Here is an 18,707-nt window from a genome sequence, read left to right as displayed (position 1 = left end):
TGAGGTTTGAACTCGAATACACATGCACCCATACTGGCGTTAAGCAGCCATTTCAATGCCATCCAAAAGTAGAATCGTTTTGCTAACACACAGAAGTCTTTTAAATGAAGTCTACAGTTTTTGATGAAGACGTCTTCTTCTACTGTATTGTTAATAAATCGCATGTGAGAGACAACCAAATTAAAATCTTCATCGCATCTAATAAAGCAGTAGTGCCAAAAAGGATAACTTCCTCGTTTGGTTCACGAAGGCTTTTTAGTATTTGTATAGAGATTATTCATTATATGAATCCATTAGTAAAAAAATTCCAGTTATATAAGATAATCATCCGATTTTTAGCAAAACTTTGAGAAGGTTCCAGCTTCGACTTCGGATTCGGCCTCGTTCGGACGAAATAATTTGTTCCTTTTAGGTTTTTTTATTATACTCAGCTGAGCAGTGCTCACAGAGTATATTAATTTTGTTCGCATAACGGTACCCTGTAACGGAATAAACTAATCGAGATAGATATAGACTTCTATATATCAAAATGATCTGGGCGAAAAAATAAATTAATTTAGCCATGTCCGTCCGCCCGTAAACACGATAACTTGAGTAAATTTTGAGGTATCTTGATGAAATTTGGTATGTACGTTCCTGGACACTCATCTCAGATCAACATTTAAAATGAACGAAATCGGACTATAACCACGCCCACTTTTTCGATATCGAAAATTTCGAAAAAGTGCGAAAATTCATTACCAAGGACGGATAAAGCGGTGAAACTTTGTAGGTGTGTTGACCTTATGACGCAGAAGAGAAAATTAGTAAAAGCTTGGCACCACCCCCTTTTAAAAGAAGGTAATTTAAAAGTTTTACATGCTGCAATTTGGCAGTCGTTGAAGGTATCATGATGAAATTTGGCAGGATCGTTACTCCTATTACTATATGTATGCTAATCAAAATTAGCGGATAACGAACACCCTACTTTAAAAAAAAAAATTTTAAGTCAAATTTTAACAAAAAATTTAATATCTTTTCAGTATATAAGTAAATTATGTCAACATTCAACTCCAGTAATGATATGATGCAACGGCTCCGCCCTTTTTCGTTTAATTCGTTTAGAATACTTTTAATGCCATAAGTCGATCAAAAATTTACCAATCGTTGTGAAATTTCGCAAGGGCATAGCCTCTATGACGATAACTGTTTTCTGTGAAAATGGGCGAAATCGGTTGAAGCCACGCCCAGTTTTTATACACAGTCGACCGTCTGTCCTTCCGCTCGGCCGTTAATACGATAACTTGAGCAAAAATTGATATATCTTTACTAAACTTAGTTCACGTACTTATCTGAACTCACTTTATCTTGGTATAAAAAATGGTCGAAATCCGACTATGGCCACGCCCACTTTTTCGATATGGAAAATTTCGAAAAATGAAAAAAATGCAATAATTACATACCTAATACGAAAAAAGAGATGAAACATAACGATTGGATTAGTTTTTGACGAATAATATATCATTAGAAAAAACTTTGTAAAATGGGTGTGACACCTGCCATATTAAGTAGAAGAAAATGAAAAAGTTCTGCAGGGCGAAATCCAAAGCCCTTGGAATCATGGCAGGAATACTGTTCGTGGTATTACATATATAAATAAATTAGGGGTACCCGACAGATAAAATTCTTGGTCACCCGGGTCCGATATCTCGAAAACGCCTTCACATATACAACTAAGGCTCACTCCCTTTTAAAATACTCATTAACACCTTTCATTTGGTACCCATATAATACAAACACATTCTAGAGTCACCCCTGGTCCACCTTTATGGCGATATCTCGAAAAGGGTTCCACCAATGCAACTAAGACCCATTCCCTTTTAAAATACTCATTAACACCTTTCATTTGATACCCTTATAAATACTCTTTATTACCTTCCATTTGATACCAATGTCATACAAACACATTCCAGGCTTACCATAGGTTCATTTTCCTACATGGTGATTTTCTCTTATTTTGTCTCCAAAGCTCTCAGCTGAGTATGTGATGTTCGGTTACACCCGAACTTAGCCTTCTTAATTCAAATGAACTTTGGAACGTAAATATATTCTCTTTTGGTGCGTTCGACAAATAAAAAAAACGCCCAAAAGTGTAAATTTTGTGTTCTTCACAAACCTGTGGGGCAAATTAATACGTTTGCTCCTTTTTTGTTTCTTTGATTGTTTCTTGATAAAGATCCTGACTTGTGGAACGTAAATTGTTCCACATTAAGTGCGTTCAATTTCGTTTCCGAAAAAACCCAAACTAGCCCAAAACGGTGTATTTTGTTTTCTCTTACTTCGCTAAAGTAATTTGAGTTTCGGAGTGTAAATAATTTCTCATACAATGCGTTTTATTTCGTTTCCAAATAAACCCAAAGTCACCCGAAATGGTGTATTTTGTGTTCCCTCACTGGATTTCGAGGTGTCAACAGCTTCCTCGGAAAAGTAATTTGAATTTATTACAAAGTCTCGGGCAAAGCAATTGATTTGGTTCCTCTTCTTCATTCAATGCACGCTTTTTCGTTACCAAGAGACCCAAATTCGCCCAAAGTGGTGCAATTTGTCCACTTTCACTTTGTTTCGGGCTATCAAGAGCTCCTTAATAAATACTTACCTTAATACAAAATATCTTTCGGAGCATTAAATAATTCCTTATTCAGTGGAATATCTTTTGTTGCCAAAAAAAAACCCGAATTCTCCCAAAATGGAGCACTGTGCTATTAAAAGCTTTTTCGTGAAACTAATTTGCATCTATCTCTCACAGTAATTTCATTCCATTATTCTTAAGCAACAACGTATCGCCACTTTCTCTCTCCAAGTCATGTATAAAATTTTGTATTTTGGATCAGGAGGTGCCTTTAGTGAACAGCTACAGAAACGTTCGCTCTTCTAGGTCATATGAACACTCCTTTCAAAGGGATCTTAATATGATAGATCTCGGAAGTTTGCTCCTTAATGCAAAAGCTGTACGTTTCATAGGTCATTTTAGTCTTGGCGAATTTTCGACGTATGCCGATAGTGGGACAACACCTATCCTAATTTTTTGTTTTAGTTCAGAGAGCTATTTTCGAAAAAATTCTTAGTTTAATTTATATGCCTTATGAATCTCACTTCGCTATAAACTTGTTAAATCTGTAAAGGGCATGCTCGGTTCCGTGAAGCTCTTTTCATTGGAAAAATCAACCCAAGACTTGACGACAAAAATTTGAAATATTTTTTTTTTATGAATAAATAAATTGTGCTTTTAATAAAGTGTTCTCTCGCTTCCTCCTATTTGAGAAAGTAGTCATCCAAGCTTCTCAAATGGCAGTTAGAGGTTTGATTAGGTAGAATACCCTTAGTTACCGTAATATTTTGTTATTGTAACACAAAAACTACTACCTGATAATATTACGGACTCTAGCCATAGTGAGTACCTTACATCGCATATTAGTTCTGGGCTTCCATATGTTTCATGCCAACTTTCGTGATATTTTGCCGAAAATGAATTTTCCTTTTCAACAGGAACTTTGTTAAGCTCGTTGAGAACTACAAACCTTATGGTGGGTGCAATTAATGCGCCTGCGAATAGATTATATCCGCTTCTATTCTTATTGTTGAAGCGATAAGGATATCCTACGAAGGCCTTGGGTATTATCGATTTTGATGATACCTTGCCAGATGCAGATCCGGTACGTTCCAGTAACAAGTACCATTAAGTTACTATCGCGACCATCTCGGGAACGATTTGGTATGACCAAGTGAAACCTTTTACGCCATACCGCCCCTAGATCCATGAGGAACTTGCGGCCGCGAGAGCCTCGGCTGTTAAAGAAACAGGAGGCGCCACAGGTACGTGGGTTTGACAATTAGGTTGGAGAAGCTATATATTGCGCTGGCAGCCCCTTGAACGGGTTGCGCTACACAACCACTTGAATCGTCTCTTACGATGGGCATGCCTGCCGCGGGTATATTCTAAGTTCCCACTCGCTGGAGGATTTATCCGCTTCTCTACTGGTATTGTACGAAATGTTGCGATGTCGTATCATCTGATACGAGTAGATGTGATGTAGAGTTATATTATTTAAGGATACAAAAATATAAAACGTATGCTAAATACGTTAAGTCTTTTGCGGCTTTAAGCAAAACAATATATTGTCCTATAAACGCCTCGTAGTATAAATAAGAAAGCCAAGGCAATTCTGAAATTGTTCACAACATTTCCAATTACAAAGTCACAACGCAATCAACATCAAATTTCCGGAAGTGTTTTGAAGGTTCAAAGTTGCCTTCTCTCCGCAAAATATACAAAATCACTACTAAAATTTGCAATTAGTGTGGGTGCAAAGCTGTCACAATTGCGCGGCAGCATACACAAAACAGCGTAATACAAATTACGGTAAACAAAAATATTTTTGATTTACCGACAGTCGTGCGGCATAACAAAACCTAAGAAAACAAAGTATTTCAGTGGTAGTTGCAATGAAACGCGCGGTAGCAGTAAGCGGTAGTTATGTCAGCGAATAAAATTTATGTATGTGTTGTATTCATTAAACGGTAACGGTGCGATGCGATGATCATATGGCATTTGCCCGACCGCGGAAAACAAATGCAAAACTCGAACAGACAGACAGTCGGTACGCGAGGCCACTTGTTTCTTCTTTCATCTTAAATTTTGTTTTCGTGTGTTTTATATTTGGCACCTCAGGTGCATTCACAATCGCTGTAGAGTGTCAAAACATCAAACGCTTCAACATTCAACAGCCATAGATCATCATTTCTTATCGCTGGGATGTCGCGACGTCATCATACATACGTGACCGTCGCAGCATGTATTTGATTGCTGGACTGGCGGAGCTGCTACTCGTGTCTTTGTGCATGCTAGGGTGTTACTCAGACAATACATAGTAGGCAGTCGACATATACTCTCATTGCAAAAGCTCAGCATCTCTTGTCGACAATTTTGTCACATTTCATTTTGGCTGAATTAGAGCTTACGTATCTGCATATTTGCGTGCTTTGAAGAATGTGCATACGTGTTGGCATATTTTGCGCGTTCGGTCGAGATTTTTTCATCTCATTGCTGGTTATCAAACGAAAAATGTATCTTGTTCTTCGCGCTTGAGATTTGGTCTATATTAGTTAGATGATTCAGTGAAATGTACGGATTTTGTATGGCCTTTGGTGTGTAATACTTCTGATCTAAGCAATAAACCCAAGGCTTGCATGTTTATCTAGGCATCCACAAGATTTAGTGGACATTTACAACAAAAAAAGTTTGCTACTCGAAAATGTCTCCTTTGGTAAACAGCGATAATTTCGAGTATGCTGTAGAGTGTAGTCCATTGGTTTGTCAACTCCTCTTGTCTCTTTCTAATTGGTAATTTGTTTTCATGGTTGTTTCGGGATAATTTCAGAATTCCGTTTCAGTATTGCTTACGAGCTTATTTCGAGCTTATTTTTGGTTCGTTTCGAAACAATTTCGGGATATCCTCAGAACCATTTTGGGGTTTTTTAAGATCCATTTGTAGGGTACTATGCCTTCTTTTCCATCTCACATTCTAAAAAGTCATAAGTGTGTATTCGAACAAAATTTAAATTTGCTCTGCCATAAGTTAAAATATATAACTAGACAAAATTGCCTCACTCATGAGCAGTACCATACCTATTTGGCTGAAACTACTTTTATATAACACACCTTAGTATGGCGTGTTTAAAATCAAATTAGTTTCTATGCACACATTGATCCATACTTCTGAAAAAAATTCCTCAAATACTCTGAACTGGTCCTCATATAGTCCCGAAATGGTCCGGAAATAGTATCGAAATAATCCCGAAACGGTTCAGGATGGATCTCGCACTAGTCGAGAAAACAATTTCGATATAATCCCGAAATAGTGTTGTAGTGATCCCTAGGTAGAACTTACGGTCACAAAATCTACCTGAAATGCAATTTCCTGGTACTATTTCAATATAAGATTGAGCTTCCAATACTAATCAAACCCCACCTTAAAAAATTCGATTCCACGCACACATAAACAGTCAGAGCTTTTGTAAAAGCTTTACATTAACAATTTACAATAAATGCATCCATCAACAAGATCTCTGACAACATTGTACTAAAAAAAAAAAAATAAAACAAAAGCGAATGTCAAGTTCAAAAAGCTTACAACAACAAAAGTATTTCCCTATTTATAGATAACATGCTATAAAGCGTATACACAATTCATGTTAGAGGAAGCAGTGAATTAGAGCGTTGAAATGCGTCCACTGCCTTATGAAAGTACAAATACACAGAGACATAATTAAACACAACGCATTCGACTACTCTCCTCTCATCTAATTTGCTCGCTCTGCTGAGCTACACGCTCGCAAAAGGGTAGAGAAAAGTGCAGTAGTGTAGGGGTAGCTGAATGCACTGTAATATCGTGCGACGTCTAGACTCTAGAGATTGCACAAAAGCACTTTGTTAGCGCGCGATCTTAACTCAGCTGCACGAATAGTGTGAGATCGTGAGACGATCGCATGGTAAACAATTTTTTTTTAAATTAAATTCTGTATAAACTTTTGAAACGTAAAAAAAGGAAGGAAAAAAATAAAAGCTTCTGCCGATGCAGTCGTGTCTCACTGCAACGCGTCGTTTGCGCTTTTGCATAACACACGTAGATATTTGTTTTTTTATTTCTATTATAAAAGCGCGCGCTTGCAGTTATGTAGGTGCAACAACATACATTAGCGCGCAACGCTTACTCATCCGCTAGTTGTACTGTATCGCCTACCTTTTACGCCTTTCTCAAACACAAAAAAAACAACAACAACATGGTAGCTATAGTTACGAGAGAGTTTGCCACTCATTCACATAACTTTTGCGTAAATAATCGTGAGCTGCTCTAAAATTGAACAAGTAAGGAAGGCTAAGTTCGGGTGTAACCGAACATTACATACTCAGCGTTTGCCACCCATTGGCATAACTTTTGAGAAAATAATCGTGAGCTGCTCTAAAATTGAACAAGTAAGGAAGACTAAGTTCGGGTGTAACCGAACATTACATACTCAGCTGAGAGCTTTGGAGACAAAATAAGGGAAAATAACCATGTAGGAAAATGAACCTAGGGAACCCTGGAATGTGTTTGTATGGCATTGGTATCAAATGGAAGGTATTAGAGAGTATTTTAAAAGGCAGTGAGCCATAGTCCTATAGGGGGACGCCTTTTCGAGATATCGTCATAAAGATGGACCAGGGGTGACTCTATAATGTGTTTGTGCGATATGGGTATCAAATGAAAGGTGTTAATAAGTATTTTAAAACAGAGTAGCCCTAAGTTGTATATGTGAAGGCGTTTTCGAGATATCGACCAAAATGTGGACCAGGGTGACCCAGAACATCTTCTGTCGGGTACCGCTAATTTATTTATGTATGTAATACCACGAACAGTATTCCTGGCATGATTTCAAGGGCTTTTGATTTCGCCCTGCAGAACCTTTTCATTTTCTTCTACTTAATATTGCAGGTGTCACACCCATTTTACAAAGTTTTTTCTAAAGTTATATTTTGCGTCAAAAAACCAATCCAATCGTCATTTTTCATACGTTGTTTCGTATTTGCTATAGCATTGTGGCATTTTTTTCGTTTTTCGAAATTTTCGATATCGTAAAAGTGGGCGTGGTTATAGTCGGATTTAGCACATTTTTATTACAAAGATGAAGTGAGTTCAGATAAGTACGTGAACTAGGTTTAGTAAAGATATATCGATTTTATCGTGTTAACGGCCGAGCGGAAGGAGAGACGGTTTACTGTGTATAAAAACTGCGCGCGGCTTCAACCGATTTCGTGCATTTTCACTAAAAACAGTTACCACCATAGAAGCTGTGCCCTTAACAAATTTCACAAGGATTGGTAAATTTTTGTTCGACTTATGGCATTTAAAGTATTCTAGACAAATTAATTGAAAAAGGGCGTATTTTGTATTTTGTTTCACCATATCATTACTGGAGTTGAATGTTGACATAATTTACTTATATACTGTAAAGATATCCAATTTTTTGCTAAAATTTGACTTAACAATTTTTTTTTTTGAAAAAGTGGGTGTGTTCGTCATCCGATTTTGCCAATTTTTATTTAGCACACATATAGTAATACAAGTAACGTTCCTGCCAAATTTCATCATGATATCTTCAACGACTGCCAAGTTAAAGCTTGCAAAACTTTGAAATTACCTTCTTTTAAAAGTGGGCGGTGCCACGCCCATTGTCCAAAATTTTACTAGTTTTCTATTCTGCGTCGTAAGGTCAACCCACCTACCAAGTTTCATCGCTTTATCCGTCTTTGGTAATGAATTATCGCACTTCTTCCATTTTTCGAAATTTTCGATATCAAAAAAGTGGGCGCGGTTATAGTCCGATTTTGTTCATTTTAAATAGCGATCTGAGATTAATGCCCAGGAATCTATATACCAAATTTCATTAAAATGTCTCAAAACTTACTCAGGTTATCGTATTTACGGACGGACGAACGGACTGACGGACATGGCTAAATGGATTTCTTTTTTCGCCCAGATCATTTTGATATATGGAAGTCTATATCTATCTCGATTACTTTATGCCTTTGCGGGGTACCGTTATGCGAACAAAGTTAATATACTCTGTGAGCTCTGCTCAGCTGAGTATAAAAATTATATATTTATAGCAACAATTACTTTGTCGCTTTACAATGTGAGTGGTTGTGTATGTGTTTAGCAACGACGCGCTTTTCTTCGCTTCTCACGCGTTACGCTCTCACTCACTTATCGTTTTGCAATTGACGACGAGGAGCTGACGGCAGGCAAGCGATCGTCGTCTTCGTTGATCGCCCTTTGCTGTGGTTGACGGTTTGATGAGTGTTAACTTTGTGCGTCAACTGCAACGTATGGCGCGCGCATCACATCAGAACAACGCTCGACCTTGGCAATGAAAATTTTGTTTTAAGCTCATAGTGTTGTTATTGCTTTTGTTGTTACTTTTTGTAGCAGTGATATTTTCGTTTTTTACATTTTTAGACAATGCATTTCAGAGAGTATTTTGCGCATATGTGTGTGGGTGCATGTGTATTGCAAATATTTATTACTATATGTGTTGCTTATTATTATTATTATATATATTTTTTGTTTGATTATCGCATTTTAGGTTGTTTGCAATTTTTTTTATTCGGCTTTGTTGATTTATTTATACAGCTTTTTTTGATATTGTTTTTTATTGTCTTTTTGCGTTTTTGTCTAATGTATTTCGTTATTTGCTGGTTTTTTGTTATTATTGCAATCATTGTTGGCAAAGTATTTCGCCTTGTCAATTGAAATAATTTTGGTTTTTCAGTTAGTATGTACGAGAATCTATACAGGGTGCAACACCCTGCTAAAATTACTCTTCCCCAGAAACATTTCACCATAGCACTTCGCGGCCATTGAAAAATATGTTTTAATTGTATTGGGAACTCTTTCTGTTAGCCTCATAAGTCTGGCTGGATTCGACAGCCTCGGCAGATATCTTACAATTAAAACTTTGGAACCTTGAAGCATTGCTGGAATTTCTCATAAAAATTGCATAGAAATAACGAGTGTTGATAATTTGGGTAGCTATTGGACATAATAGGTCTTGAATAAATTACATTCAAACTTTGTCGCGATCACTCTCATCACTGTTACTGAAAGATCACAACTCACTGACCAGTATTTAGCACTATGCTTATTTTAAATAAACTGCTAAAATCTATATAATGTGGTTTAAAAATACTTTTAAATGCTGAAAAATTACTAGCTGAAAAATATATTTAATTTTGCAATATTAAGTAAAGTCCTCTCTCGGCGAACGAAAATCATACTCTACAAGTCACTTATCGTACCCGTCCTGCTATATGGGACAGAAGCATGGACAATGACAACAGCAGATGAAGCGGCTATGGGAGTGTTCGAGAGAAAAGTTCTTCGAAAGATTTATGGACCTCTACGCGTTGGCGATGGCGAGTACCGAAGAAGATCTAATGATGAGCTGTACGAGCTATACGCAGACATCCACATAGACCAGCGAATTAAAACGCATTGGCTGCGCTGGCTAGGCCATGTTATGCGAATGAAATATGATGATCCGGCCAAGAAAGTGTTTCTATCGGAACCCGCATATGGAAGCAGAGGTAGAGGGCGGCCCCCACTCCGTTGGAAGGACCAGGTGGAAAACGATTTAAACTCCCTTGGTGTGACCAATTGGCGCCGGTTGGCGGAGCAAAGGAGCAACTGGCGCGCCTTATTGGACGGCCATAACCGTTTAGACGGTTAAGCGCCAATTAAGTAAGTAAAATTGGCGGCCGGCGTGTTGTGATGGTAGCGTGATAAGCCTGCCGTACCGAAGATCCTGGGTTCATTCTCCGAGCAAATCCCCGTTAGTGATTTGCAAAACCCTCCGAACGTATTTCTGCCATGGAAAAATTCGCAAGTTGGACGAAAATCTCTTCCTCTGGAGATTCACAATATTTAAGGTAATACTAAATGTTTTTGCAAATCACTGCGGTACAAAAAAATCGCTACATTTCCCACCACTATCGGAATAAATCCATTTATATTTTTAATAATTGATAAAAGTAATATATTGTTGTTAAAAATAAATGTCATGTAAATAGCACTGCTCACTCTTACCCAAAAGTCATTTAATTGCTCATCGCTAGCTAACGCAATACTTTTTTTGAGTTAAATTTATACCTCTGTTACTACTATCTATAAAAATGTTTTTAAATTGCCATTATTGAGTAAAAATTTCATATTTTTTTCAATTGACTTTGGATCAAAAAAAGTCACTATATCTCCCATCACTTTCTGATTCCGTTTAAGATTTCAATATTTAATAATATGTGACTGAAACTGCACTGCTCCCTTTTACTGAAAAATCACTAAATAGCTTGTCACTGGAAGCGCAATTAAAATCACTACCTCGGTCATCAATACCTGGACAAATTATGTAAAATTACCAATATTCGGTTAAAATGGTAATATAAGCTGCTGTTTTTACAAATCACACTGCTACAACAAAAAAAAAAAAAAACAACATATTTCCCATCACTATCTGACTAAAAATAAAATCAGAATTATTTTGTATTTCCAATATTTTGTGACAGTGGAATATAAAATATTTAATAATTTGGGAAAAATTCAAATAACGTGACATCAGGAATATAAAATGTTTGCAAAATTTATGCAGATAGAGAACATACAAAACGTTGAATAAATTACATCTAAAGTTTGTCGCGATAACTCTCGTCACTGTTACTGAAAAATCACTAAAGCGTTCATCACTATCTAACATATTATTAATTTTAAGTAATATCACTACCTAGGCCATCACTATCTGCAAATATTATTTGAAATTTTGAATTTTTTAATATGAAAGTCACTATATTTGTTTCAAAATAAATCATACTTAAATTTCACTATATCGCTCATCACTACATGGGAGATTTATTTCATATTCTTCGATATATATTGAAAGCGCTAATAAGTATATAATTTTGTTGTCGCTGATGTTGTCGCTCATCTTTACTTCGCATTATTCAGCATAACGGGCGGCTTGATCTTTTTGTCCTTTGTTGGGACGTGTCTAACTAAAGTCATGCTAACCCTATGTGAACTTGAAAATAAAATTCCGAATATGTCAGCTCTGGTTTTTTATTTCATTCCCTTTTTGAGTTGCTATAAAAAGACATAAAGAGATATGCTAAAAAAAACCTACAAATTTATACACATTTGGCAATGAAAAACATTCGCAGCAAAAATTCTTTCAATACAGCGGCACGCTAAGGAATTCCGCATGCAACGTTTAACGTCATTAGCCGGGAGGTATGTTTCTCAACATCAATCAACAAAAAAAAAATAAGACATAAGGGCAATCAAAAGTTTCGCTAGAGTGTATGCTCTGCACGATCGTCACATAAGCAAGGTGAAGGTAATTGGGGCACAAAAAATAGCATAGTACAACTGCGATTCAAAAAAGTACTAAGGACGGAAGTATTAGACTGGCTAAATGATCTTTATAAAATCATAATAATTAATAATTATTGTTTTTGAGTTTATTTCAAAGTGAAATGAATTCAGATGATTAATTGGATAAAATTTTTTTGTTATTGTATATCGGGTTGAAGCCGTAGAACGTTTTAATATAAAACCAAAAATTCTGAAATTTTAATTTCTCTCCTACGGGTTTCCGCGATATTACACCATCCATATGCAGGGGGCCAGGAGTCCCTTCTTTTGGAATTTTTGATAGCATGGTTTTCGTTCTATAATTTTTAAAACCAATATGTTCTGGGTAAAGATTATCCGACTACCAAACTTGAACAAGTTGTCAAGTTTTATATAAAGTTATCATTCGAAATGCCTATGAGAGAGGGAAGTTCAAAGTTCTCAACTAAATCTTATTAATTTTTCATGATAAATTCACAGCAAAGGTTACTCATAGTTTTAGGAAAAACACGATAGATCACTTTTCGTTAAAATTGAATAAATAATGAATAAAACACCATAGTATTTCCCAAAACCAGTATCCCCTTGCCTCGCATCGCCTTCAAACGAGGGAAAGTTCGGATACACGCGCGTTTGTCAACGCGGCAAACAGCGGTTACTACTTTTTTTATTGCTCTTAACCAAATTTTGCGATATTTCTTTTTGAATTTACATTACTCAACTTCTATTCTATATTTCAACGTAGTGCTCATATTACCCACATTCATACATATCTCACTTGAATACTTTATCTACTACTAAAGAGGGCGAAACGCGCCGATAAATGTTTGTCAAGATGAGCGCGCGCATCAAACATTGTCAAAGTTAGCTGCTGACAAACTATGCTTGCCAAATATTCGTAGACTAATTTTACTCTTCATAGCAAAGCGCAATCGATGCGCACACACACACACACACACCAACCAACTGTCAGCTATACGCGCGGAATATGTATGCAATAGTGTGAGTGAGCGAATATTGCATGCAAGCGCAGCGCCGCTCCTGGTTGAGACTGTATATCTATCTACATACTCAATATTGTTGCTTTGATGGCTGTTAGTTATTCCTAGATGGACAGTTGCAGCTATTATTCGGTCGTTGAACGACGTGGCGTATACGTAATGTGAGGGCGCGTGCATTTGCGGATAATTTCATTCTTTAGTAACATCCTGGGTTTATATTTTGAACATCTTAACATTACGTATTCGCTTATATTACTAAGCAGCGCTTTGATATAGTACAACTCAAATAGTTTCTTTGTTCGGTAACTACTTTTTCGGCGGTGTCTGCTTGATTGTTATGTTTGCGCGACTTCGAATGTTTTTTTTCGTTTTATCATCAAAACCACTTTCTAACACCACAGCAAGTGACCTTCAAAGCGCGCGCCGCTAAGTGCACACCCGTTCTTATTGTAATATTTTGCGCGTTCAAACCCTATTGGCGCGGGGTAAACGCGTGTGGATATTAATGTGCTAATGCTAACCAAGAGCACGTTTTTGCCTAAGCGTTTGGTGGCAGTGTGAGCTGAAATTATGTAAAATACAAAAAGTGATAAAAAATTAATATATTTAAGTAATTTGTAGTAAACACGAAATTTAAATGCAAAAAAAGTTCAATGTGTTGCATAAACCGCATGATCTAATGCATAGCTTTAAGTAAAATAGCACAAAAAAAAATTTTTTTTTAATTAACAAAAAACTATACTATTAATTTTACACGCTTAGCATTGCGAACGTGCGAATATGTGAAATTCCTGTGCGCGAGCTAAGAGAAGCTAATATTTTTCCTACGCCCGCTCTAAATAGCAGCTAACGCGTCCACATCTAAGTCGTCGTTGTCGAAAGCGTTGCTGAATACGCCGTAATTGTTACAATTGCCGGCGTTGTCACGAACGCCAGCGCATCCATGTGAGTGGCGAATATAGCTTGCGTATTACTGATGCAACTAAATGTTCACATTTTTTTTAGTTTTTTTGTTTTTTGGTGGTCGCTGTCAATACCCGTCGCCTGCTGGCCACTTTTTTCAGTTCTAACATTTCCGCCGCGTAACGTAGTCGTTTGAACGCTTACTTTTTCTGCAGTGCGCCTGCTGTCGCTGCACTCTTTGTCACAATACTCTTGTTGTGTATGCTTTCAGTGGGGTGCAGCGCATATGCACTATTCTCACAAAGTGTTTCAAAGTGAACGCACGCCTTGCAGGTTTGAAAGCTACAGAAAGTAATCAAAAAATTTACTGAAGTGAAAAGAAATATTGCTTTTTTTTCGGAAAGTAAAAGTTTTCTGATTTGTATGCGTGCGCTTGATGTGCTTATCGTGTTCGAGTGTTAAACGCGTTTTTTGATATCTCGCAAAGCGTTAGCAGAAGCATTTGATCATTAGAGAGCGCTTGGTGGTGATCGCGTTTTCCAAATTTACCAAAGGCATTCAAGTTTATCTGACGCACGTTTGCGTTGCTTTGCATCGGTGTTGCCTGCTGCATTTGCAACAAGGGTGAGTTACTTTCATTTAAGAACATTTTTTTAATGTATATGTTTTTTGCCATAAGTGGTTTGGTTTACTCTGCCACTGCTTTTATACATAATTTTTTTATTGTCCTTATTTTTAGTAATATTAACATACATTGTATTAATGATCAGGCAAAGAATGAGGCACGAGTGAGTGGCACCCAGAAATAATTAATTGGCGCATGTAGCTAAGAAAAGCCTTTGCAAAAACTACAGATCTGCTTTTCGGGCGCGTTTCTCATCTTAACATTCTGTGATAAATTTTTCGCTGCTCCGTGATTTCGCTGTTCTACTAGTATACTTTTGTTGTTGTTATTGATATAGCCGCAAAGCTGTATCTCCAAAGGTATAGGGTCGATATTGAAACTTTTCCGGATGTGTATCCGATACGCTATGGCGCTAGCTTTTTCTGGTATAAGCCGACTATTGCTAGAACGATTCCTTCCACAACTCGCACTTTCGGGTCTGTCGTTCGCCGCTTAACGATAATAAAACTCTTCAAAGGTTTGGCAAATGTTATAGATGTTGGTGACCTTTTGTAGAATAAAGACCACCATCTCGTGAATGGCTTAGTATGACCACGTTGAATCTTTTAGGCAATCCTCTCATCCTGTTAGGATGTAAGCCTGTTTATTCAAATATATGATTTAAGGATGCAAGCATCAAAGTGGAGCCTTTGCGAAAGCTAATGTTCAATGTTGTGCAAAAAGAAAGTGGTGTCTGTCCTGATCGCGATCTGCGTCGCGTTTTCACTCTCTCGTCGCTCTTTGTACTGCTTTACGAGTTTGCCGTTTTTGGTCCATAGAATGGTTGCATTCAAATGAAATGCATTTTTTCAAAGCTTTTCATATCCGAAATATTCAACCTAGCAAAAATTGTAGTCAATTGAATTGTATATATATTAGGCCGGGTCGATTTGTGGGGAGGCAAAAAAATCGCCCATTACTCTGTAAAAATCATATTCTAGGGATCAAAATAAGAAACTTTGCCGAAGGAACCATACCTCTAAAATGAATTCTGATGTCCTCCCCCCCCCCCCCCCCCTTTGGTTCGTAGGGGCCTATGTATGCCTATGTTTTGGAGTTTTTTTTTCTCTTTAGAAATTTATTTAGTCAGAACATATGTAAATGAAAAAATTAATTTAACTTAGTAATAGAAAAGAAATTAAAAAAAATTATTAGAAATTAGCGTTTTTACAACCCCCTTTTAAAACCAAGGCATCACTGTGATGCATTTGCATGTCGTAAACATAGTTGTGTGCGTTTTTTATTCAACCGTTTTAAAAAATTAAGGTATCACTGTGACACAATTGCAGATCATAAAATTGCTTGTGTTGTTTTTTTTAAGCCACCACAAGACACAGCAGGTAGAATTGAAATTGCCCCTACCCAAAAGTTCGACCCAAAGGGGGGGACATCAGAATTCGTTTTAGAGGTATGGTTCCTTCGGCAAAGTTTCTTATTTTGATCCCTGGAATACGATTTTCACAGAGCAATGAGCGATTTTTAAATCGACCCGCCCTAATATATATTGAAATGTTTTTCCGTCATCGGTCTGAATGAAAAAAAGGCGCTGATGATGACGCCGAAAAATGTTTGTTTCAACTTGCCAAGGGCTGACGGAGAATCGTTTCAATATATATCAAAACTTCAAAAACCACACAAAAAGCAAAGGATAGCTGATTGTCATCCGCATCCGCGTAGTTTGGTTTTCAGGCATATGCTCTTCGCGCATCGTTAACATTTCACATTCCCAACAACTCTAAATTGTACAATGTTGCTCATACGCACTGTCAACCCCCAAAAAACAAAGTAACACATTATTTCGACGTGAAAATCGCTTGTATATGCAACATTTAATTTAAAAGATTGTGGTCTTGAGCATTATCAATTACAATTAAAAATACAAAGTACTACCATAATTATCAAATTAAGGGGCGAATTATGTATAACGAGTAATTTTTTCTCGTGTGAACCAAAGTTCGTATGATATAAGAGCATTCATTCACTTCGGTGAGTGACAGTAAACCTGAGTACCTTTGTAAAAGTTTTAGCATTACATAGTGATGAATGGGACTGTGTGTGAATTTGACGCAAAGTGTCACGGCGTCATACATAATCTGGCAATAATACCTGAATCATTAAGGAAAATATTGTATAGGGTGAGTCAAACGTTTGCATTATATCTTTCCTATAGTTTCATTATTTCTTAGTAAACATAAACAAAAAATAGCGCAAATTAATTGTTTGTTAACACTTTTGTTATTTGCTTCTTGATTTTTTTTTCTCTATTATTAAGTTTTTTTATACACAAAAGTATCAAACCCAGAAGTAATTGCAAATAATAAAAACCAAAAAAAAATTCTTCTACAATGTCGTCGGTCTGTCTATACAATATTTATAACGCCTGCTATACCATCGTTCTTTTAGTTTTTTTATTCTCGCTTTTCTTAACAATCTCCTCTTGCATATCCGCTTTATACATCTTATGTTTGCTTGTAGGTGCGTCGATTTATGTTCGTATGCGGCGCGTGCATTCGTAATTTTTATTTTGTTATTTGCATACAAATTTTTGTTTTCTTTTTCAACTGTTTTCATCTTTAAACAAATTTTTATACTCAGCGTGCTTTGCACACAGAGTATATTAACTTTGATTGGATAACGATACAGGTATAAAGGAATCGAGTTAGATATAGACTTCCATGTATCAAAATCATCAGTATCGAAAAAAAATTTGTCTGAGCCATGTCCGTCCGCCTGTCTGTCCGTTAACAAGATAACTTGAGTAAATATTGAGATATCTTCACCAAATTTTGTACACGAGCTTAACTGGACCCAGAATAGATTGGTATTGAAAATGAGCTAAATCGCAGAATAACCACGCCCACTTTTTATATATAAAAATTTTGGAGAACACAAAAAAACGTGATTATTTAGTAAATAATACATCTATAATGTTGAAATTCGACGTATGGACTGATATTGAGACTCTTGATAAAAATTTGAACATTTTTTTTATATGGGCGTGGCGCCGCCCACTTGTGATAAAATCAATTTTGCAAATATTATTAATCATAAATCAAAAACCGTTAAACCTATCGTAACAAAATTCGGCAGAGAGGTAATTAATGAAATCGGTCATCGGCCACGTCCACTTTTATATCAAAGATTTTTAAAAGGATCGTGAACGAATAAAATAAGCTATATCTTTGCAAAAAAGAGCTTTATATCAATGGTATTTCATTTCCCAAGTGCATTTATAACAGTAAATAGGAAAAATTTCAAATTTAAAAAATGGGCGTGGCACCGCCCCTTTTATGACTAAGCAATTTTCTATATTTCGGGAGCCATAACTCGAAGAAAAATTAACATATCGTTATGAAATTGTGTACACATATTTTCCTTATACCGGAAAATGTTTCTAGTAAAAATGGACGGGATCGGTTAAAGACCACGGCAACTTAGATAAAGAACAAGTTTAAAAGGGTCGTAGATTAGAATAATAAGCTAAAACAAAAAATAGTTTTGAATCAATGATATTTCACTTATCAAGTTTTACAGTAAGGGGAAATTGGGAGACATTTTTCTTTTAAACGGGCGGTGCTGCGTGTTATGTAGAAAATTAATTTATCTGAAATGAAATGTGCAATTGAAGCACACGCTGAGTATATACTTTTCGGTTACGCCCGAACTTAGATACCTTTACTTTTTATTTATTTATTTTTTTGTTCATTAATTTCTGCATTAAATTTTGTTTAGCTCCCGCTGCACTATTGGTCGGTGACAAAGCTATATAAATTTATTTTGATAGCATTTTGAACGTTGACAAAAATATTTGTTTTATGTGTGTGTGTAGTGTCTGTTTATTTTTGTATGCGTGTGTGTATATTTTTATGGCATGTTTGAAATTGCAGAACGCTGCTCATTTACACATAAATATATTCCTGTTTGCTGTCAAGCTAGTAAAATCAATAAAAGAAATAACAATAATATTTAACAAGCTTTAATCGTTAAAACAATCCCATAATTAAAATTCATATATGCAGTCTTGAAGTGGAAACTTCTTTACCAGTGGTAGTTAAAATAAATAAATGCAATGCGCGATAATTATATTTTTTTATATACATATTAAGCGTAGATAGTCGTTAGTTTAATTCACAAAAACCCCAACCAACAAATTTTTCGAAA

At 36.2% G+C, this 18,707-nt stretch overlaps 1 protein-coding gene across 17 annotated transcripts in view; it reads left to right on the top strand.

The window, feature by feature from the left end:
- The window catches only part of LOC137250593 (uncharacterized), an 856,443-nt gene that overhangs the window by 310,990 nt on the left and 526,746 nt on the right, over positions 1-18,707 (top strand). For 2 of the 17 annotated variants that reach the window (XM_067783693.1, XM_067783694.1), the window contains exon 1: positions 13,106-14,506. The exons of the other annotated variants lie outside the window; for them this stretch is intronic. The gene's annotated coding sequence lies outside the window, so the exon portion shown is untranslated. Of the gene's footprint in view, positions 1-13,105; positions 14,507-18,707 lie in introns of those variants that run through there. 17 annotated transcript variants of the gene reach the window in all.

Source organism: Eurosta solidaginis, chromosome 4, assembly GCF_040869045.1.
Source record: "Eurosta solidaginis isolate ZX-2024a chromosome 4, ASM4086904v1, whole genome shotgun sequence".
Classification (NCBI taxonomy): Eukaryota; Metazoa; Arthropoda; class Insecta; order Diptera; family Tephritidae; genus Eurosta; species Eurosta solidaginis.
The sequence above is the reverse complement of the archived record's forward strand: the minus strand, read 5'-3'. Positions and strand labels throughout refer to the sequence as shown.